General features: G+C 43.3%; 1 protein-coding gene across 4 annotated transcripts in view; it reads left to right on the top strand.

Moving 5' to 3' along the window:
* The window catches only part of LOC141265411 (poly(rC)-binding protein 3-like), a 1,492,220-nt gene that overhangs the window by 192,891 nt on the left and 1,276,262 nt on the right, over positions 1–23,067 (top strand). For 3 of the 4 annotated variants that reach the window (XM_073678474.1, XM_073678473.1, XM_073678466.1), the window contains exon 2: positions 4,409–4,533. The exons of the other annotated variant lie outside the window; for it this stretch is intronic. The gene's annotated coding sequence lies outside the window, so the exon portion shown is untranslated. The remainder of the gene's footprint in view (positions 1–4,408; positions 4,534–23,067) is intronic. 4 annotated transcript variants of the gene reach the window in all.

Below are 23,067 nucleotides of genomic sequence, written 5' to 3'. Positions count from 1 at the left end.
AGCAGGAGATTATCACTAGAGGATTAGAAATCTTGCTGCCATGTAGTCCCTTATATTTATGACCTCTTTATAACTACCACCCTCTTCATTGATTGACAGCTTTCTGCCTGTGCACAGTGTACATAAAATGCTGCAAATCAGTGGTGTGGGGCAGATTATATAGAGTTCAGCATTCAGAAAACTGATAGATATTAAGCAGATAAAACAGTGATTTTATCAAAACTTGTCCAAGCAGCCCAGTAAGTGACACATCACTGGAATCGGTCAGCATAAATCTGGTGACAGATTACCTTTAATGACATGAAGAAGGATATGCATTGGGGCATGAGTACAGTCATTCTGCCCCTATTGAAGACACTTAGTGTTGTCACCCATGACAGAACCCCTTTCATGACCCCATAGAATATGATGTCCTCACAGCACCCCACACATTGTACGATTGGTTCTGTGGACCAATAGTAGAATATGATCATCCTCACACACAGTATCATGGTGCCCACAGTCCCACCCCCACAGTATCATCATGGCACCCACAGCTCCCCAACACAGTATCATTTCTCCATAACAGTGTAATGCCCAAATCCCCCACCCCCTTCCATTTCTAGCCACAAATATTTACATATAAAGATTTAAAAACTACTCACCTAACCACATAGTCACGATGTGCTGCTTTGTTCTATGCAGTGTATGGTCTGAGGCTTCATATAGGATATGTGATCTGTTGATGTAATTGCACCTACTGTGCTGAGACTCAGGTGCAAAGGCTGAATTGTGAAATAGCTCCTTATTCCACCATTTAATTCAACTACATCTATATCAAGAGGATGCAGATAATTGAATTAGATCATCACATGAGGAAGGGGCGATGCTATTTCATACCTCAGCCCCTCAAACTCACTAGCCTCATGACAGCCATGTGGTTTGCCACTGTTATCAGTATGCCCTTGATCAACATTATTTTCTCATTGTATTTTAAGGGGATGTGGCGGGGTGTTATCAACAGGGTGCACCGGCAAACCATATATCTTTAGTAAGGATTTGTGAACAACATTGGGAATCCGGAAGGAGGGGGGGGATTTCAAATGGAAGGCTACTGGATTAACAACCTCAATAATTTCATAAGGGCCCATGAACTTGGAACCCAACTTAGCAGAGGGAACCTTGAATTTTATATTTCTGGTGGATAACCACACATTGTCCCCAATAGCGAAGCGTGGCCCATCTATGCACATGTTATTAGCAGAAGAGGTCTTTCTACCCTGTGCCTGTTTCAGGTATTATCTAACTTCAGATCAAACAAGTTTCAACTTGTCTATGAATTTTCCAGCTTTTGAAGCATCAACTTCAGAGATGACGAAGGAACCAAACATGGATGATACCCAAGATTACAGAAGAACTAAGATATCTAATCGACTCTTGATATTTATTAGTAATGGCAATCTCAGCTAACAGCAGATGTTCCACAAAGTCAGACTGATGAGCAGAGACATAACACCAAAGAAATTGTTCGAGTGTTTGGTTGGCGTGTTCAATCTGACCATTGGTCTCTGGGTAATAAGCTGATGAAAAAGACAATTCAATATTAATTTTACTACAGAAGGCCCTTCAGAATTTATAAAGCAGTATTTTACGGAATCCCATGTAGATGCACAATGTGTTTGGTAAACAACTTGTTTAAGGTTTGAGAGTTAGGCAACCCAGACAAACGGAACAAAATGGCACTGCTAAATCTGTCTACCATTACCCAAATTAGTTTTCCCTTCTGAGGGTGGATGATCGGTAATGAAATCCATGGAGAGCTGGGTCCAAGGACTTTTTGGAGTGGTTAAGGACTGAAGAAGTCCAGCCGGGTGGGTTTGGGTTGTTTTTGTTCAGGCCCAAATTTTACAAGCATTAACATATTCTCTACAATCTCAACCAATGGTTGACAACAAAAATACCTGGTTATTAGTCAGATTGTACTGCTAATCCCAGGGTGACCTGCAAAGACAGAATCAGGAGACTCCTGGAGTACTTGTAGATGAAACTGGGGAGTCACAACTAATCTTTGGGAAGGAGTATTGTCTGGGGCTAACTCTTGGTTTTTACGTATCTCTTCAACAAGATCTAGAGAAGCTGCAGACACAACTATATCCTCAACTATAATGGGGACTAGGTTAGAGACCTCGGTTTGGGATGGGCAGAAGCTTCGGGAGAGAGCATCGGGTTTAATGTTTTTTGTACCAAATCTAAATGTCAATACAAAATCAAAACTAGAGAAGAACTAAATCCACCTAGCTTGTCTAGGATTTAGTCTTTAGGCTGACTCAAGACCCGTCAGATTTTTGTGGTCCGTGATAATAGTGATTTTATATTTGGCACCATTCCTCGAAGGCCCACTCGATGTCATAATTACTCTCGGCAGATGTAAATTTTCATGAAAAGAAAGCGTCAATACGAACTTGAGGGAGAGACAGAGTACTTTGTGATAGCATCCTTCCAACTCCAACTTCAGAGGCGTTGATCTCCATAATAAAAGGATGCTCAAGATCGGACTGAACCAATATCGGGTCATACAAAAAACATTCCTATAACTCAGTAAAGACACAGATTGCCTTACTTTTCCAATTAACCCAATCTGCTCCCTTTTGAGCCAAATCAGTAAGTGGTTTGGCAATCTTGGAAAGATTTTTTCTAAATTTATGATAGTAGTTGGCAAACTCAAGGAAACGCTGTAAGGCCTTCAGAGACTTGGGTTGTACCCATCCTCAATAGCTTGAACTTTGAAGGTTGAAGGGGTCCATTCAGAAACCTTTAGTGGACAGGATATACTCAGGAAATGTACTTCTTGAACCAAGAACACACATTTTTCAAGTTTAGCAAATATAAGGGTATTTTTGGAGAACATGCAGAATGTGTGATTTGATATCAGGTGAATAAACAAAAATATCATCCAGGTAGACACATATTGACTGAATATATCACTAACAAAATTTTGATAAACAGATGGCGCATTACTGAGCTCAAGAGGCATCACAAGATACTCAGTCACCCTCTGGTGTGTTGAATGCAGTCTTCCACTTATCACCTTCTCTTATACGGAACAGGTTATACGCACACCTGAGATCAAGCTTAGTGAACCATCATACTCCCAGCAGCTGGTTGTAGAGGTCAGAGAAGAGTAGCAGAGGATGATTCTTTACAGTAATTGTTAAGTTCCCAGTAATCAATATATGGTCTTTGACCACCATTTATTTTACCAACAAAAAAGAAACCGGCGTCTATTAATGATGTGGACGTTCTGATAAACACTTTTTGCCGACTGTCGGCTATATAAATGTTTCATGGCCTGATGTTCTGGACCAGAAAGTTATACATTTTACCGTTGGGGAGATGGAAGTTGGGTACCATGTCAAATGGTACAATCATAATCTCTGTGTGGAGGTAATTTTTCAGATTTTGACACAGAAAATACATCAACAAAATCTTTAAGTACATCAGTTAAATTACTTGGTATGGCTCTAGACACATTCACAGATAAAGGCATGCATTTATTCTGACATTGAGGGCTCCAGCGTACAATATCACCCTGGTGCCAGTCAACCAGTCAATGAACGGATTATGTTTACATAACCATGGCATGCCCAAGACCACAGCCATGGACAGGTTTTCAAGGGCAAAAAATGACAGATTAAAAATGTAATGTGCCAACAAGCAGGGACACCTCCTTGGTGATATACTTAGCCACACCCTGGGGGATAAGGCATATCATCAAAAGCAGTGACTTTCATAGGAAAGCATCATTTTAGTAAAGGTAAAACAAGATCCTTTGCATCAAAATAAATTAGCTGCAGAACAGAAATCAATAAATGCCTTAACCCACACAGATTTTGCAAGGTAAGACAAACGAACAGGAAACAATTTTGCAGAATTAAAGGGAAATACCTAGGAGCTCAGGGGGGCATACTGGGACCCACCTGGGCACTGGCGACTTTCTGACTGCAGTTGTTTTGGGCAGGCATGCATCTGATGTCCAAACTTTCCACAGTTGCTACTTAGATTCAGATTTTGCTGCTTGGCCCATTGTAGTCGACGGGAATTGGTCATCCCAATCTGCATAGGTTCTGCAGTAATGGTAATAGGTGTGTCAGTCTTCGGTAAAGGTGCAGCATCTGCAGTGCATTCTTGTCTGCATTCATGTAACCACTTATTAAAACAGATAGCCAAGCACATGGTGGAGTCAATGGAGTCAGGGGAAGGGAACTGAACTAGCATGTCCTTAATTTGGTCAGAAAGCCCAGTTCGAAACTGATGGCAAAGGGCCTGGCCATTCCACTGTGAGTCAGTAGCCTGTCACTGAAATTCAGTTTAATATTCCTCAGCGGACATCGCTCCTGATGCAGGACTTTTATTTTACTTTCTACCACAGTTACTTGGTGAGGGTCATCATATAGGAGCCAAAAGCTTCAAAGAACAGAAAAACTGGAGAGCTCTGGAGCATCAGGTGCTAAAGAGAAGGCTCGACCTTGGCAGTCACCCTGCAGCAGGGAAATGGTGAGTCCCAAAAGCTGGCTTTCCCCAGTGGGCACTTGTAAGGGTGGTGAGGATGGCATCTCACTACTCTGATATTTCTGTTGGTTGAATGTATTTTACATGCATGTTACTGCTATGTATTTAATGGTTATTTCCCTATGGGTTGCAGTGTTGAACGGAGGCCACAAGATGTCACTCTCTTTCTTTTCACTCTGGTATAGAGTATAGGTGAAATCTGCCCAGATACAGACATCAGATACACAGACAGTTTGAGGGTTAATTAGAAGTACAGCCCATAGTGGGAGGGAGCTTTTTGGCTTCTGGGAGAAGGGATCCATTTTAGTCAGTTTAGAAAAAGTAAGAGAAAGAGGAAAGACAGATTGTTCCTTGTGTGGAACTACAAGGCTCATGAGGACAAGGATCTAGTTACAGAGGCAGCAGGATGACACAGGCAAGTGGGGAAACCTGCAGAAAAGCTTAGAAGTCCAGGAAACGTACTGTCCAGCGAGAAAGGGGACCTTTGGGACAAGGCATCGCCCTGCTGTTGGTACTGAAACAGGGAGCAGGTCTCTATGAGCGGCCCCTGGGACTGATATAAGCAAGGACACAGGGGATCAGGGCATAGTGACACACGTGGACCCGTATGACTCTACCCCTAAGAAAATGCAGGCATTTAAGATCTCTCCTCACTACTGTGCCGTACCTGTTGCCAGAAACAAAGTGCAGACTGTAACTCTGAGAATGGAGCCTGAGTACTGTGTGGCAAATGATGAAGAATGCTTAACCTGTTACTCTATGTTCGCCTGTTTGACTGTGCATAAAAAGAACACTGTTTATAATAGCTGGTTTGGCTTCTTGACTGAGAGGGTTAAACAGGACAGTTCTGCTCCCAGCGCATTAACAGGGATTGTGGGGATCTCAGATCTCAAAACATCGTTGCACATGCAGCCACACAGTACACTATTTCCTGTAGCGGGCCGGAGTGTCAAGGAAGTGATGCTCGCCCATGACTGCCACCCTGAGCCCCGTTACATTTGGCGTAGTCGGCAGGATGCGAGTTCCTCGCATGAAGGGAGCGGGGTAGAGAATACCCGTGGTGCAGATGAGAGGGCACCTGAATACATGCGACCCAAGATGGCGACCAGAAGCATGGACTCCAAGATGGCAATGGCGGCGGTGAAGACAAGAAGAAAGACAGCCTATCATGGGCGTGGATGGCGCCCGAGAGCGCGAAAATGTGTCCAGCCCCCAAGGGTGTCGGCCAGAAGAAGGATGTGCCCTGCAGCTAGGATCCAGCCCGGAGTGGGAGGTGAATGCCTAAGGAGGGTGCGGCACAGTGCAAGGCGCTGCCCATCGGGTGGAAGATGGCAAATGCAGAAGGCGTGGCCAAAAGCAGAGTTGCAGGGAGTGAAGTGTGATGCAGCAGACATGTCTGAAGTCCGGCCCAGGAAGAGGCAAGCCAAGGGCCACCGGAAACGTACAGTGAGTGAAAGGCCGGCGCCATTTGCCCTGCAGCTTCTGGAGAGAGAGGAGCTGGGGAAAACAGTAGTCGTGATGGCACACAGTAACCGCGAGGCAAGATAACAGTCTGCATGGCGAATGAGCATTGGTGGTGATGATGAGGAGGTAGAGGCCATGAACGGTGAGAGCCAATATGAGGACCCGTATGCTGTGGACGAGTACTGGCGGGGGTTTGGAGTCTTTTCCTGCCCTGGGGCCCTGATTACCATGATCAAGAAGTTCCGGAGATGCCACCATCACCAATTATTGTGGTTCAGCCTGAAGGGAGACAGTCAATGTACATCGCTCAGGGGACCAGAGAGTATGTGATACCTCCAGAGTACCAAGAAGAAGCGGAGCCCGCTACAGAAGGTATGCAAGTCTCAGCTCCATCCTGTCCAGTAAGGCTGGACGCAAGCCAGCAACTATTGCATTGTGCTCAGTTGTCAACCCAAAGGAGCTGTGGTGAATTCCTCACAAGCATTGAGCAGTAGTATGCCGAGGGGATGAAGATGATTGAGGAGCTCCGGGAAGGATTTTGGGCTTTGACTTCACTGCGGGAACCTGATGCAGATGTGCAGGTAGTTCCAGTGATGACTTTGTCTTGAAGTGGCTTGACTTTGCCTGAGAGAAGACTGGAAGAAGATAGAGAAATTCCACGAGACACCTGAGCAGTGACCAAGGTGACCTCTGGGCAGTTGCAGTTACTCGATTTGTCCAGCATGCTATTTTGAGGGGTCGAGTTCCGAGGAACCCCTATTTAAAGGTTGAAGACCAGTCGAGTCTCAGGAAACTAAGTTTAAGGCGCCTCGCCTTTGTTATCCTTGAAAGGACTGTTTATACCTTCATGGCCAGAAGGCCTGTGTGTGTTTTTTTTCCTAAAAGGAATCAGAGGGACTGTTCGAGATACCCTCGAGGCCGGTTGGGCCTGTAGTAGCAGCGGACGGCTCACGTTGTTTGTTTTGCCCCCTTGCTGGATTGGAGGACATTGCAGCTGCGAGAGGGTAGCCCACCATTTGCTGAGGACTGTGCCCAATCCCATAAAAGGACGTTGCCCCCCTAAGGGACTGTGTGTTTGCCACGTAGGAACTTCTGAATGATGAAAGGACTGAGACCCCGGTCCTAAGGACTGTTGTTGGGGGGAGGTGTGACGGACACCCTGATGCCAGGTCAGGAACTTTGAGGACTGTGCCCTTGGACAGGAAGGGCTGCTACTGTGTTGGCCCATGGGCCTCTGTATGGACATGAACACTTTGTTCCGGGGTCCTTACCAAGAAGGACCGGTGCTGGTAAATTTATGGACTGTGTCGGTTGTTCCGGGGCCCTTAACCGAGAAGGGCCGGATGTCCAGTGAGGAGAAGACGTCTGAGGAAGACTTCCATCTGAATGTATTAAAATGTTTGATTTTGTATTAACCCTTGCCTTTAGGTCCTGTATGGTCGAGGACGACCATAATTAAAGTATGGGGGGATGTAAGGGTGGTGAGGATGGCATCTCACTACTCTGATATTTCTGTTGGTTGAATGTATTTTACATGCATGTTACTGCTATGTATTTAATGGTTATTTCCCTATGGGTTGCAGTGTTGAACGGAGGCCACAAGATGTCACTCTCTTTCTTTTCACTCTGGTATAGAGTATAGGTGAAATCTGCCCAGATACAGACATCAGATACACAGACAGTTTGAGGGTTAATTAGAAGTACAGCCCATAGTGGGAGGGAGCTTTTTGGCTTCTGGGAGAAGGGATCCATTTTAGTCAGTTTAGAAAAAGTAAGAGAAAGAGGAAAGACAGATTGTTCCTTGTGTGGAACTACAAGGCTCATGAGGACAAGGATCTAGTTACAGAGGCAGCAGAATGACACAGGCAAGTGGGGAAACCTGCAGAAAAGCTTAGAAGTCCAGGAAACGTACTGTCCAGCGAGAAAGGGGACCTTTGGGACAAGGCATCGCCCTGCTGTGGGTACTGAAACAGGGAGCAGGTCTCTACGAGCGGCCCCTGGGACTGATATAAGCAAGGACACAGGGGATCAGGGCATAGTGACACACGTGGACCCGTATGACTCTACCCCTAAGAAAATGCAGGCATTTAAGATCTCTCCTCACTACTGTGCCATACCTGTTGCCAGAAACAAAGTGCAGACTGTAACTCAGAGAATGGAGCCTGAGTACTGTGTGGCAAGTGATGAAGAATGCATAACCTGTTACTCTATGTTCACCTGTTTGACTGTGCATAAAAAGAACACTGTTTATAACAGCTGGTTTGGCTTCTTGACTGAGAGGGTTAAACGGGACAGTTCTGCTCCCAGCGCATTAACAGGGATTGTGGAGATCTCAGATCTCAAAACATCGTTGCACATGCAGCCACACAGTACTCTATTTCCTGTAGCGGGCCGGAGTGTCAAGAAAGTGATGCTCGCCCATGACTGCCACCCTGAGCCCCGTTACACACTGTTCATAATCACCTGGCAGTTCCAAAAAAAGCAACCAAAAATGAACAGGCTTGGTGCAAGCTATTTTGTTTCCCAGAACCCATGGGTTGCCCTGGCCTTCACCCTTTAACCTCTGTACAGGGATCTGTACTTACACAGAGGTCCCTGGGTAAGGGCCCTAGAGTCAGCTGCTCTTCAGTAGCACAAACTGGCAAGAGGGATAGTCAGGTAGCCAGATCAGATCCACATAGTCGCACCAGGAACAGAATCGTAAGACAAGAGGATGGTCAAAATTTATGCCAATGTCAGAAAACAGGAGGAATCAAGAAACCAACAGAAGCAGGGACTGGAACACAAGCCAGGTAGCAAAACTAATTGACTGGCAGGGGAAGTCAGAGACCCATGGGTTTATGTAGCTGGCAATCCCACCCAAAGTTCTCAGAAAGGAGATTTTTAAGGGCAAAAAAAATAAAATAGGAACATTGCTAATTTTTCTATAATTTTTGTAAATTTTCTTTTTTTAATAATTTCAAAATATAGTGACTAAAATCTATTCTAAGTAAAATTTGTCATGAAACAAATGTATCTCAGATTTGCATGTGCAAGCATTCAAAATTCATTACCATGCAGTCAAAATTTTTTCTTCTTACAACATTATTAAAATGTAATAAAAAAACAATTACAACAATGTCATTTTTAAAGCGTTTTAAAAAAAAAATAAAAAATGAGCAAATAACAGACATATTTGGTGTCCTGCGCAACACAGTGATCAGATTATTTATGGCGATCGGTGAATGGTGTAAAGAAAATGACGTGTTTCATTTTTTTCTCCCTTAAACCCATAAAAAAAGTAATAAAATTGTAACCGTGAGGCCATGTTTCGCACATAGTATAAATGCTGCGTTTTTTTTACTGCTTGTTTTCTGCAGGTGTCTGCACCAGACGATGCAATAACAATCTTCTCTGATTGTGTTTCCTGTGTTCTTTATGCCTTTTTCCCCAAATTTGATCCTTTTTTGGTGCAGATGTGAAGCTGCGTTTTTAATGTGGTTTTTAATGCAGAAAAGCACTTAATTTGATTTAACTTGATTCTGCACTTAAAAATGTAAAGGCATCATTTTTTTTCTTTATGCGTTTTTTTTTAAAGTTCTACAAAGATGCCTATAGGGAAAAAAATGGACCAAATGCTCTCAGTGCAGCACTGAGGAGGGCATGTTCATGAAATGACATCCACTTCACTTGGATATTTAGACCTTGTTCACATGTAGCGTAAATACTGTGTTTGTTCTGCTGCTTTTTTTGCACAGAAATTCTGCTGTGTTTAACTGTCCAAGCAAAGTGGATGTGATTTCATGAAAACTACGCTCTCTGTGCGTCTTAAGATGCTGCTGAACTGTGCGGTTTTGGTGCTTTTTCTCTAAAGACGTGGAGTCTAGCAAAACGTGTAAAAAACATTGTTGCATTTTTAACTGCAGAATCAAAGCATTTCTGTACTATAAAAACCACATAAAAATGCTGCTTCACATCTGCACCAAAAATGCATCAAATAAGGGGGAAAAGGAATAAAAAATGCAACAAAAATGCAATAATCACCACGCTCCTCTGACATCTCCTCCCAGGGAAGAAAGAAATTGTAAATGGGCATGGCTTGGGGGTGTGGCTAGGGGCGTGGTCAAACTGCCACATCGTTTTTCCCTCTTTCTTCTCTGTAAAAGCTGGAAGGTATGCTGTAGATTTGACCTCTTGTCCTAGGTAACACCACCGATAACATACAGCATTAAATCTCTCTAGACCGATAATGTGTTAGAAATCACCTGCAGTCCTATGTAACACCACAGAAAATACATATTGATAAGTCTTTGAGTTCAGATAATGTGGTACTGTAGATAGCTCCTCCAGTCTTATGTAAGAATACAGAGAACAAGGGTATAAATTGCTGAAATGCTCATTAACATTTCAGCAGAAGGAGATTGCTCCCAGGTTCCCTCTTTTGCTATTTGTTCTCCGTTTCTTTTACAGCTTTCTTAGCTTAATATTTTGCCTATGTGACACAGCTAGCCATTTACTTATCTGCAGTTGGCACCGGCGTGTGGTCTCGACACAAGTATTATCTTCTGTATTGCATTCTGTTAGTATGTTTACAGGAGTCGTGTTCAGATTCATGATGTGTTATACATTTGTTCCGTCTGCCGATCACCTCCAGTCGGTTCTGCTGTCTCTTTTACTGTGTTTTCATTGCGTTTCATCTGTTTGTATATGGTAAATTTCAATAAAGATAAATGCACATGTCTTGGCTGACTATCGACTTGTATGTAGAGATTATGCTTGTGAATAAAGGCTTTAGCAGCCTTTGTTTGTCTTCTTCTTATGTTTTATTATTGATTGCAGAGAATCTATATCTGGGCATTATGAGTTTGTGCATCTTGTTCTATGGACATTTGATTTGCATACAGATAGTGTAGTAGATGCTGCCTGCAGTCTTTTTTAAGACCTCAGATATTCAGTGTACAAAATGTGAGTAGATATAATGTAAAAGATATCTGCAGTCCTATGTAATATGTCATGTCACGGATATCAGCAGGGGAAATCACACAGATCCCACCACTGTCATCTGTTTGTCAGTGGATGCAATTCCTCCGCCTCCAATCATCAGGACAATTACGCAATTGACTGACAAATGTTGGACAAGGCCTTGGCCGCTTCCACTAATAAGACAGTTATTGGAGAACTTACAGTGAGTGTAGGGTATATACACCTCCAATTCCAGCTCAATATATATATATATAACCATACCCCAGTGCGGTCACTGCCAACTCCACAATAACAAAAGGAACTAGTAGCTGCCACCCCCAATCATTTATACAGGCCGATGGGATACCTGTTACAGATAGCATATGGCTTCAGGGGTTCGGTTTACAGAGAGGGAGGAAAAGAGCTGTTAAATTTTATATATGTAATCTGGAAAAGTAGGCATTGTTATTAAAAAATATTCAAAGATGACACAAAATGGGAACAAAACAATACGGTATATACAATTATATGGAATAAAAAGAAATAATGAAAAAGAAGTACTAAACCTGTTTTTGCAGGAATGGCTCTTATCTTTATGGAGAGAAGCGCTCCGATTAGGAAAGTCGAACTCTTTTACAGCGAAGTATGTTTTCCAGAATGTATAATGACAGGCACCCAAACTCTCATTTTTGTTAGATCAAGGTTACACCCACATACCTCCCCTTGGAGAGCTCATATGAGGGCTGGTTATGGGATGTGCTAGGTCTTTTAGCAGATTATGAGATCCCCAACTTACAGTATATCTTCGCCTCTGGAGGTCCCAGGCGGTAGATATTGTCGTTATGTTTCATATTGCGATTTTACCTTTACATGGAGATGAAACATAGCATATGTGAGGAGCTGGCTTGTTCTAAGACTATTGGACCAATGCACGTAGAGTGGAGTCTGCGGCTCTAAGGGATGCAGACTTTTTCCAGCACGAAGCACCTGTTCCGTCGATTTTATTATTATGTTTTATTAGAGATTTACTTGCTGTGTTTTATTAATGTTCTGCTTGCTTGTCAGTTTACGTGCACTAATTTCATTTGTAAAGTGTTCAGCTTCAGGAATCAATGTTTCCATTCACTGACAGTAAGCAGAGGAAGACATGCTGATTGGAACTTATGTCTACATAAGGCCAGACAAGAGATTGCTAAAGGTAAATGTAAATTCCAACCTCTAGTCCCATTGTATGGATAACGATAGTAGACCTGAGCCATCACCACAGGAGGTCTCACATGCAGTCCCAGGTGAAGGGCTGCTGGAATATTTTTTATTATTTCAGCTAAAAGTAAATATTTAAGGGGGAGGGTGTGAACACTTCTGCTCATTTAGGGGGCTAATCCCTGGGAGGACAGGATAAGCCTCATGTTTAGTCAGGGAGTTAGTGTAATGACATCGAAGGGAGAGGATCTAGGCTGAGGTCCCAGAGCCCATGTATAGATGGATGGCCTATGGAGTTTGGGGATCAGTTGCCTACTGGGCTGGATCCACGTGCTACAGTTGTGGGATCTGTCGTCTGGATTTGTTGAAGTTTCTTAAGGACTATTGTTACTACATACCATCATTTTATCTTTTATCTGGAGGAGTGTGGGCTGTGGCTACACACTATACTGGCTGGAGATACGAAATCTGTGGGCCAACCAAAAGTTGGGAGACAGCGAGTATCGCCTGGTACAAAGGCAGTGGAACTATCTAACTGGGGAGGGGATCTTGTGGACTGGGTGTAATATATTTAGGCCATTTTACCTGGAATTGTTGTAAAACCATGGATGCAAGTAATGAAATATTGTTGCATCGTTAACCTGCCTAGGTGATTATTACAAACCACAACCTCAGATCTTCATGGCATGGATAGTATCACCCATCGGATATTAAGTTGGAGGGATTAGAATGACCTTACAATGATGTGAGTGAATGTGTTATGTTTGTCCCTTCGCTACGATGCTGAATATATATTTCCCATAAATATCAGATCAATGCAAACCCCAATATTCATCACTGACCACTGGCTCCAAAAAGTTTCAGAACAGTGCTTTCATCAGAGGAAGCTCTTGCCTGGGAAGTGTATTTCTCTGCCTCTGTGTAAATGATTCCCAAGCTTTGTGTCTGGCTCTCAGAGTAGATCTCCTGTTGTAATTACCTGGTCCCTGTATAAGGTCCCTACTTCAATGGAGGTTGAAGTGCAAAGGTATATAAAATCAAGCAACAAATTTGTGAAAGAATAGGTAATTCTAAAGAGCCTGCTGAATTCACGATCAACTGTGAGTTGTATTAACATGAGCGCAAACACTTGACGTTTTAGGATCTTCAAAGCATTTGTTTCCATGGTTGAGCATTTATGCAAACCTTACATCACCAAGCACAATGCTAAGCAGCAGATGTAGTGTTGTAAAGCATGCTGCCACCGGATTCTGTGTTGTGTTCTGTGAAGTTACATTTCGTGCTTCACTGTCAAATTTTATGGATCAAATTACCACAGTAATCCACATTTCAGCAAATTAGGGGCAGACACCACCAAAGTGGCATCAATTTCACCACAGTAGAAATGATATAATGGGGACTGACACCCCTTCCACTACAGGAAACACACTAGATGGAGACCCAACCAGGAGTCTCCACATTTCAAAAAATTATTGGTAATAGCAGCAACAGCAGGCACAGAAGCCATGACAAAGATGTCACAGACTGCAAGATCAATGCAGACGCGAGATCAATGCAGCACACAAAAAACTACACCATGCACAGTCTGTGATTGGTGTGCAAAAGTCCTTGGAGATTCATGACTTGTTCATCTTTATCAAAGATAGGCAGTCTACACTTTCAGGGGACATGCAGATGCGCTTATCCATCAGGAGACCACCAGCACCGCTGAAGACACGTTCTGATAGAATGGCATAATAAAACCTCCAAGACATGGCAGGCGAGCTCAGGCCACTATTTCATTTTTGAAGATCAAAATGTAAAAGGATCCCAACCCTCCCTGATGACACTGATATTGAGCTTGAGATACTCCTACACCATCCTCTCCAGTCGTTCACTACATATCAGACTTGCACTCTGTTGTGCTGGTGCAAGAGCTGGTCTAATGTGTGAAAGGACTCACAGAAACTGCTTCTGCCACCTACTACTGCTGCTGTTACTGCTGCTAATGTTTTGCTTTCACGAATTGACGTTAGCAGGGTTGGAAGTCTACAACTACAACATTATCCTCTTCATCTCCTGACTGTTCCACGCCCATCATCTCTTCCTCCTTGCCGTTCTCCATTTATTCCTCAGCTCCTGCACCTTCACTAACAGTATGTCTGGTACCACGAGCCCCCCTCGATCGCTGTAATCCACCCTCCCTTGCCTGTGCGATGACAGAACTTAGAAATACTGTTATCCCTTCCGCATGCTCCTCTGATCCCTCCTCTTCCTCTGGGGCTACCACCTCCTCCCGCAGACTACATGCTCTAACATGTAACTGACCAGAATAGTGATGCTGATGATGGCATCGTCAGCGCAATCCATCTTAGTAGTCATTTCAAAACTGTGCAGAAGGGTGCAGAGGTCCTTAATCTGTGCCCACTCTGCAAATGTGATTTGCACCATGTCCGTACTGCATTGGCCCAGGCTATGCAACATGATATACTGTTTCAGGGCTTGTCACTGCTGCCACAGTTGCTGCAACATGTGCAGAGTGGAATTTCGCCATGTTGGCACATCTTATATCAACCGATATGGCCAAAGACCTCTGTAGGTAGCGATACAAGTCGATGATCCGCAGGGTGTGAACAGCGGAAGTGAGCACACAGCGACCGTGCTTTCTGCAGCAACGCATCCAGGCTGGGATAGTGGCGGAGAAATTGCTGGACCACAAGTTTGAGGACGTGAGCCATGCAAGGCATGTGTGTCAGGTTGACTCAGCGTAGGGCCGCCACCAGGTTCGCACCATTGCACGCAGCCTTCCCTGGCTCCAAGTTCAGTGGAGACAGCCATTGCTCAAACTCGGCCTGGATAGCTGTCCACAACTCTTGAGCTGTATGACTGCAATCTCCAAGGCATATTAATTTTAACACTGCCTGATTGCGGTAAGCCCTAGCTCCACAGTAAGGAGGTGGGGGGGAATCTCTCTGCACTGTTTGAATGCATGTCTCATTAAGGCACAGGTTTAGGGTGCTGTTGGAGGCCCTAGAGGAGGGGGAGGAGGCAGAAGCAGTGGAGGAAGTGTTACATACAGAGGTTTGTCCCGCAAGCCTTGGGGATTCTTAGACTTGTGGAACAGACTCTTCCCCGCTGGCCCCCACAGCAACCAGTCACCCATTGCCCAGTAAGTGAAATGTAACGCCCCTGGCCATGCTTGCTCATCCAGGTGTCAGTGGTGAAATGTACCTGGGCAGACATAGGTTTTTTCAAGGAATGGGTGATGTTGTCTGCAACATGATGATGTAGCGCAGGCACAGCTTTCTTAGAGAAGTAATGGCAACTGGGCAAATGGTACTGGGGGACTGCGACGGCCATCAGCTTTCGGAAACCATCTGTATCCACCAGGCGGAAAGGCAGCATTTCCGTGGCCAACAGATTGGAGATGGTGGAGTTCAACCTCTTAGCTTTGTCATGTGTAGGATAAAACAATCATTTACGTGACCACAACTTCGGGACCAAGGGCTGCCTGCTGTGCTGAGAAAGGGTGGAGTAGGATGAACATGAACATGCCAAACTGCTGGACTGTAAGTGAGATTTTACGGTGGATTGAGAAAGATGTGGTGTGCTCTATGAAACAAAAACAGCAGGCATATCCACTTCTGTAACGGCTGACGGGCTCTCACTCACCCCGATTGGAGCACATAAACAAGTGGAAGTTCTGTGCCCGGAGACCTGTGTGAGAACACTTGGCACAGTGACGGAGGAGGATTAAGCAGCAGATGCAGTTGATGTGGCGTCCAGTGGTTGACAAGGCCCGCTAGTCCGCATTTTAGCGCAGTGAGATTCCCAGAGTAACGCATGTTGATTGCGCATGTGCCGGTTCATGCATGTAGTAGTCAAATTATTTCAATGTTTGCCTCTACTGTGTCTTTTTTTGAAAAGTTGGCAGATAACGTCAGTTGGGTCATCCAAAAAAGGCCCAGGCTAGGCAACCCTTACAGCCCCTGCGAACTGCAGACCCACGACCGTTGCTGGCCACAGCCACAGTTGTGGCTGAGGATGCAGTGCTTGTCATGGTTGCATCACTCCGTGTCTGTGCGAGAGGCTGCAACGTAACATCCTCGTCTACCTCCTCCTCCACCTCCTCTGCTGAGCTACTGAGCTGCATGCCTCTGGGTTCACACCATGTGGGATCTACAACTTCTTAGTCCTCCTCCCTGTTCTCCCACTCTTCGCCCTGAGGGTCACCCTCCTCTTCCTGCCCTGACAGCACAGTACAGTCTGTGTGAGCCTCAGCTATCTGAGTCTCATCAACATCACCTCACCCCAGGGGGTCTGAACTCTGCTCGGACCCTACTTTGTCCTGCCCCGGAGCCAACATAAAAATATTTTGGACATCGGTTCAGATGCTTTTTTCCTCTTGAGTCTGTGAATCTTTGGAGCAGACGTCTGATGCCCATGGCATAGCATGTGTTCTGCAGACTCACCCATCTATGGTTCCCTACAGTCAGTTTGGTGGTTGGAGAGTTGTGACATGGGTGGAAACAAGGGTAATTGGGGTGACACCTCTGAGAACTGTACTGTGTGTGATGTTGTGATGTTTAATTACAGTTTTATGGATAAGTCTGAATTTTGTGAATGCCCTCGAGAATGTTCCATGCCTGACTGCAGTGTGTCAACAGTAAAGTTTGGTGGGAGACAGGTAATGAAATAGGTTTTCTTTCCAGGCAATGGCCTAGGCCTCTTAGTTCTAGTAAAGGGAAATCTTAATGCTTCACCATACCAACAGATTCTTTACTGATGCAGCATAACTGTGCCTCATTGCACATGTGTGGAAGAATTAAATTGGCCTTCACAGATACCTGACCTCAACTCCATCACACACTTTAACTCCTTCACGACATCCGCTGTACATGTACAGGTGATGGCTGTGTATTACAGCTAGGACCTGCCGCTAACAATCACGGGTATAGCGGTGTTCAGCCCACGTTTGTTAACCAGATGCCACTGTAAATCTCTGACAGCGACATTTAACACACCGACATACGTGTTTGTCATTTTCTCCTCCCATGGGCAAGCCCGTGACGTGATCGCGGGTCACAAATGGGTTACCTGTGACCGGGCATCAAAGGTGAATTCTACTATATGCTGCAATGCTGTGGCATTGCTGATATAGCACAATCGATCAGACTATCACAGCTTTATGTTCTCTATGGACACTAACAAGAACAGTGAAAAGTAAAAAAAAAAAGTTTTAAAAATAAGAAAAAACAATATAAAAACATAAAAGTTCAAACTACACCCCCTTTCCCCACATTGAAAATACAGATATTAAAAAATGGTCTCTTTTTCCCCACTGTATGTCATGTTTCCAGTTCGCCACATTCAGAAAACTCCAATCTGTCAAACTATAAAAACACTTAACCCGATTGGTAAACACCGTAAATGAAAAAAAACAAGAACGAAAAAATTACGTTTTTTTTAGTCGCCACAATTCCACAAAAAAATGCTGTAGCAAGCAATCATAAAGTCACATCTATCCCAAAATACTATTAATAAAGACGATGTCTTGCCCTACAAAAAATAAGCCATCACACAGCTCCATTGGCCGAAAAATGAAAAGTTTAGAATTTTTTTACCACTAAAATAAAAAACAGGACATGTTGGGTATCGCCGTAATCTAATTGATGATGAGAATTGCCTTGCAAGGTCATTTTTACTACACAATATACTCTGTAAAAACAATTCCCAAAGAACAATGTCAGAATTGTGTTTTTTCACAATTTCTCCTTACTTGTAATTTTTTCCCATTTTCCAGTATACTAGGTGGTAAATGAATGGTATCATTTAAAACTAATTAGTATAAAAGGGACACACATGAAAGGTAGTCAAATCACTTAAAAACCATGAGACAATACAAAAAAACATTTCCCTGTTCATAGGTTGTCATTAAGCCATAAAGATAGAATAGAAACTAAAAATGTATCTACCTTCAATATAGTCAATTTACCATGCTATGAAGTAACCATAATACTGAAACAGTACTAAGTGCCAATATGTAATATAATAATAGAAAGGACCTCTGAGGTAGTTGCCTTCATAACTCGAAAAATCAATTGACTATATTGAAGGTAGATACATTTTTTGCCAGTTTTTATTCTATATTTATGGTTTAATGACAACCGGTGAACAGGGGAATGTTTTTTGTATTGTCTTATGGATCTTAAGGGATTTTATTACCATTCATGTGTGTCCCTTTTGTAATAATAAAATTGTATACTTATTCTAATATCAGGTGTGCACTTCCTTCCTTGCATTGATTCTTTCCTTTTGCTATTATTATCTTGTATCTTCAATGCAGGTTGTAGCACTCACTCCTTTATATGTATAGTCTTATGTATACTCATGGTGTTGTTGGTGCACCCCAGCTTCCCCAATTAATAGAGATTAAAATCTAGTCCTCTCTCATACAACATTAGTATTTGACCTCATAAATTAGCTTAGCATAAATGGGCAAAACTTCCTACAGGATCACTCGGCTCAGTTATGCTAATAACACTCGGCTCAAACTCTAATCAGAGTTGGAGCCAATTGTGAGATAACTGTGATCCGATTCTCTCGCTGTTCAGAATTGCAGTACAGGTGTGGAGAAGACGAAGAACTTAATTTCTCCATCTTTTCCATTGTCTGTGCCCACGTAAATCTGACTACACTCAGATGACATCCTAGTTTTACATACACCTATAGACTTGAATGGGTGCACATGATCCTATTTGCTGAGCTACTTCCAGCATGCTGTGACTTTTTTCTCATGCCACATCAGCATGAGAAAAAAATTGCATATGTGCACTGCCCCATAGTAAAACATTGAGCCGAGTGCTATGTAATAAAACATTGAAGAGTGCTAGGCTGTGTCATACCTTCATGTGAGTAAGCCCTTAAGCTCTTCAATTGTGTGGGAGGAGGAGGAGGAACAGGGTTATTAACATGGCACAGATAGTTTGATTAGAATAAACAACTTTAAGAGTGACTGCAAATGCTACATTAGCATTGTGTGGAGAAAGTCAGTCTTGTCTTTTCTGCTCACTGGTAAGTGTTGCCAGCTGCCAATGATGTGCTCCTGATCTCAACCCTCTGCATCAACTCTTTAGAATCTGCCAGAGGTAATTTTAGTTATGGGGCCCAAATCAATTTCCAAATTGGTCCCTCACAATGCCGACACTGTGTGTAGATGTTTCAAATCTACTACCAAATATACATATATACTGTCACGCTGTGACTGTAGGAAATCTGAGGCAGAGTGACCCTATACTGTTCCTTAATCTAGGGGAGTCCTAGTATAATCCCTAGCCCCAGGGTTACCCCTGAAGGTGAAGATACCTGGGTCTCCTACCTCTCTGTGCTCTTACAAAATCCTTAGCATCCCCCCAGGGATTAAATGGCTGGAGTTAAAGGGTAAACACAGGCTGGACAGACAGGGGGAAACCAAGGCACAATCAAACGGCAGACACATAGGATAAAATATGAAGGGGAAATGGGTGCACAGTAAAGAGGCAGAAAATCAACACAAAAAAACACCAAAATGGGAGGATAGAGGTATTCACAGCAAACCGCATGCAACAATCTCAAAACAACTAAGAGCGACGCTCCAGACCACTTTCTCCAATGAAGCCAGGAACAGAATGAAGATTCTATTGCTCTCATGGAGGGAAGCCAGACACAGGTTTATAAAATGGAAGGGTGTGGTTCCAAAAAGCAGCACATCCAATAGACCACGAGGAACTCTAAACCCTTTCCATGCCACAGGAAACCTGTTAACTCATTAATGGACATGTAAATTTAAATAGGACCTGTTCTCAGCTAATCGCGATCGTCTAATTTCAGATGTAGCACAGTTCCCAGCAAATTGCGGCACATTCATGAGATATACAGTATGATGAGCTTATTGATCTTCAGGTCCTCACAAATAGGAACACTTTGCAATTCAATCAAGGATCGTAAAAAATGCCAATGTCACTTCACACACTGATGAAGAATCACAAAGTGGGAAAACAATGTCAAGTGCAGCCACGTGGGCTTTTCCTTAGTGCATTGCAGATATCATGTCACATGGTTTATTGCAGCCAATCGGGATGGAAGGGGGGATTTCACAGGGAGTATAAAAGATGAGGGCCAGCCAAGGAACAACATTTTAGAATTTTACAGCATAGGGATAGGAGGTCAGAGTGCACAGCGCATTCCACATAGGGATAGAAAAAGACCAAATCTGATTGTGGTATACTACTGCAGTGCTGAAGGACATAGAAAATAGGAGTGGTAGTCTCAGTCTCTGAATAATAATCCAAAGATTCAAGTGATAGAGGTGCTGGACCTGCATAGTCAATGTGACTGTGAAGTGATTGATCTGTGACATACTACAGTAGCAGCATCTTAATAACAGGTATTTTTTATTCTTCACCCACTGTAAACAAAGAGGGCAGTTTGATATCTCTCTGTATTAATTTTGGTACTAAACAAAAATTCTTATACCAAAGCTGGTGCGTCACAGAAATTGTGCTTCCTGGATTGGGACACATGCAAGTCATCATTCAAACTGTTGACCTTACAAAGTGTGCGTGTTATAAAAAATATATACGTTTTTTGCACACTTTTCTTGTATTAATAGTCCAATATTAAACCAGCACATACAGCTTTTGCTTACCACTGGTTACCTTCCATTTTCTCCTAGCCAGATATGTTGTGGTCACTTGGACATTAATAAGGCTATGTTTGCATGAAGGAGATGATCAAAAGGGGTGTTCGATACAGTCCTAGGAGATCTCAGAGTGTTATACACATAGTTTCCCGTCAATTACAAGTTTGTGTATTTGTATACAGGTCTGTGCATTTATCTATCTATCTATTTATCTATCTATCTATCTATCTATCTCATATCTATCTATCTCATCACATATCTATCTATCTATCTATCTATCTATCCATCTATCTAATCATATATCTATCTATCTGTCTATCTATCTATCTATCTATCCATCTAATCACATATCTATCTATCTGTCTATCTATCTATCTATCTATCTATCTAATCCCATATCTATCTATCTAATCCCATGTCTATCTATCTATCTAATCCCATGTCTATCTATCTATCTAATCCCATGTCTATCTATCTATCTAATCCCATATCTATCAATCTATGTAAAAAAAGCACAGCAGCAGTCCATTATGGCCAAGATACATAAAGACAATAAAAACATTTGATCTAAACTGTGTTATTACTCAGTAAGCTTTACTTACAAAATATGGAGGTTCTTAGCGCATATATTGGCCAATTTATGTGTGCCCATCAACCGCTGCAAGGTGACCTCCCGTCTGATGGGTACTACTCTGCCTACATGCCTCTCTTGGGCTACAAGCCTACAACTTTGGACAAAACATATCACTTCTGGGCTAAAACACCTACAATTTAAATGGGCTGGTAGAATAGAATATACATCACCTGCTGGTTAAATGGGAGGCGTGCAAGGTCAGACAGGAGGCAGTTACAACTCTTATTACATATCTATTTATCTAGCTATCTATCCATATCTATCTATCTATCCATCTATCTATCTATCTATCTATCCATATCTATCTATCCATATCTATCTATCTCATATGTATCTATCTAATCACCTATCTATCTAGCCATTTATCTAATTCCATATCTGCCGGGAGTGGAAGGTACGAATTAGTGCGGATGTTAGTCGAAAGTCGCTTGCGGAGAGTAGAGAATGGGTAGGTCGATAAACAGAAATGAGGGAAGAGATGTAAGGGGGTGTTGCACTGTGGAGAGCTTTGTGGGTGAGAACAAGCAATTTAAATTGGATCCTATAATTCATGGGCAGGCAGTGCAATGGCTGGCACAGAGCGGAAGCGTCTGAGTACCGATTAGCCAGATAGATGACCCTGGCTGCAGCATTAAGGATGAACTGGCGAGGGGAAAGTCGAGTGAGGGGGATGCCAGTTAATAGAGAGTTACAGTAGTCAAGGCGGGAGTGGATCAGGGCAACAGTGAGGATTTTTGTAGTTTCCAAGGTGAGAAAGGGGCGGATTCTAGAGATGTTCTTCAGGTGCAAGTGACAAAAGCAGGCAAGAGATTGTATATGGAAGGTGAAGGAAAGATTGGTGTCAAACACAAGGCCCAGACAGCGCACCTGCTGGCTTGGCATTATTGTGGTGCCACACACGGAGAGGGAGATGTCAGATTTAGGGAGGTGAGTAGACGGCAGGAGCAGAAGAAGTTCAGTTTTGGAAAGGTTGAGTTTCAGATAGAGAGCGGACATGATGTTGGAAACTGTGGCCAGACAGTCACTGGTGTTCTGTAGTACAGCGGGGGTGAGGTCAGGGGATGAGGTGTATAGTTGTGTGTCATCAGCATAAAGATGGTACTGAGAAGAGAAGAGGGCCAAGGACTGAACCCTGAGGAACCCCAATAGTGAGAGGAAGGGGGTAAGAAGTGGAGCCAGCGAACGATACACTGAAAGAGCAGTCAGATAGGTAGGAAGAGAACCAGGAGAAAGCAGTGTCCTTTGTGCCGATTGAGTGGAGCATAGAGAGTAAGCAACTGGGATAACCGCAGCCTTGAATGGATTGTTCAGAAAAGGCCATTCAAAAATTTGGGGGAGATTCACAAGACAACGTCTGAAGCGTCTTACCTGGGTCAAGGAGAGGAAGACCTGGACTGTTGCTCAGTGGTCCAAGGTGTTGTTTTCAGATGAAAGTAAATGTTGCATTTCATTTGGAAATCAAGGTCCCAGAGTCTGGAAGAAGAATGGAGAGGCACACAATCCAAGCTGCTTGAGGTCTAGTGTGAAGTTTCCACAATCAGTGATGGTTTGGGGAGCCATGTTATCTGCTGGTGTAGGTCCACTGTGTTTTATCAAGATCAAAGTCAGCACAGCCGTT

The sequence above is a fragment of the Phyllobates terribilis genome, unplaced genomic scaffold (genome assembly GCF_046119375.1).
Source record: "Phyllobates terribilis strain yellow unplaced genomic scaffold, ASM4611937v1 Scaffold_4__5_contigs__length_816908805, whole genome shotgun sequence".
Classification (NCBI taxonomy): domain Eukaryota; kingdom Metazoa; phylum Chordata; class Amphibia; order Anura; family Dendrobatidae; genus Phyllobates; species Phyllobates terribilis.
This window is presented reverse-complemented; position numbering and strand designations above follow the sequence as displayed.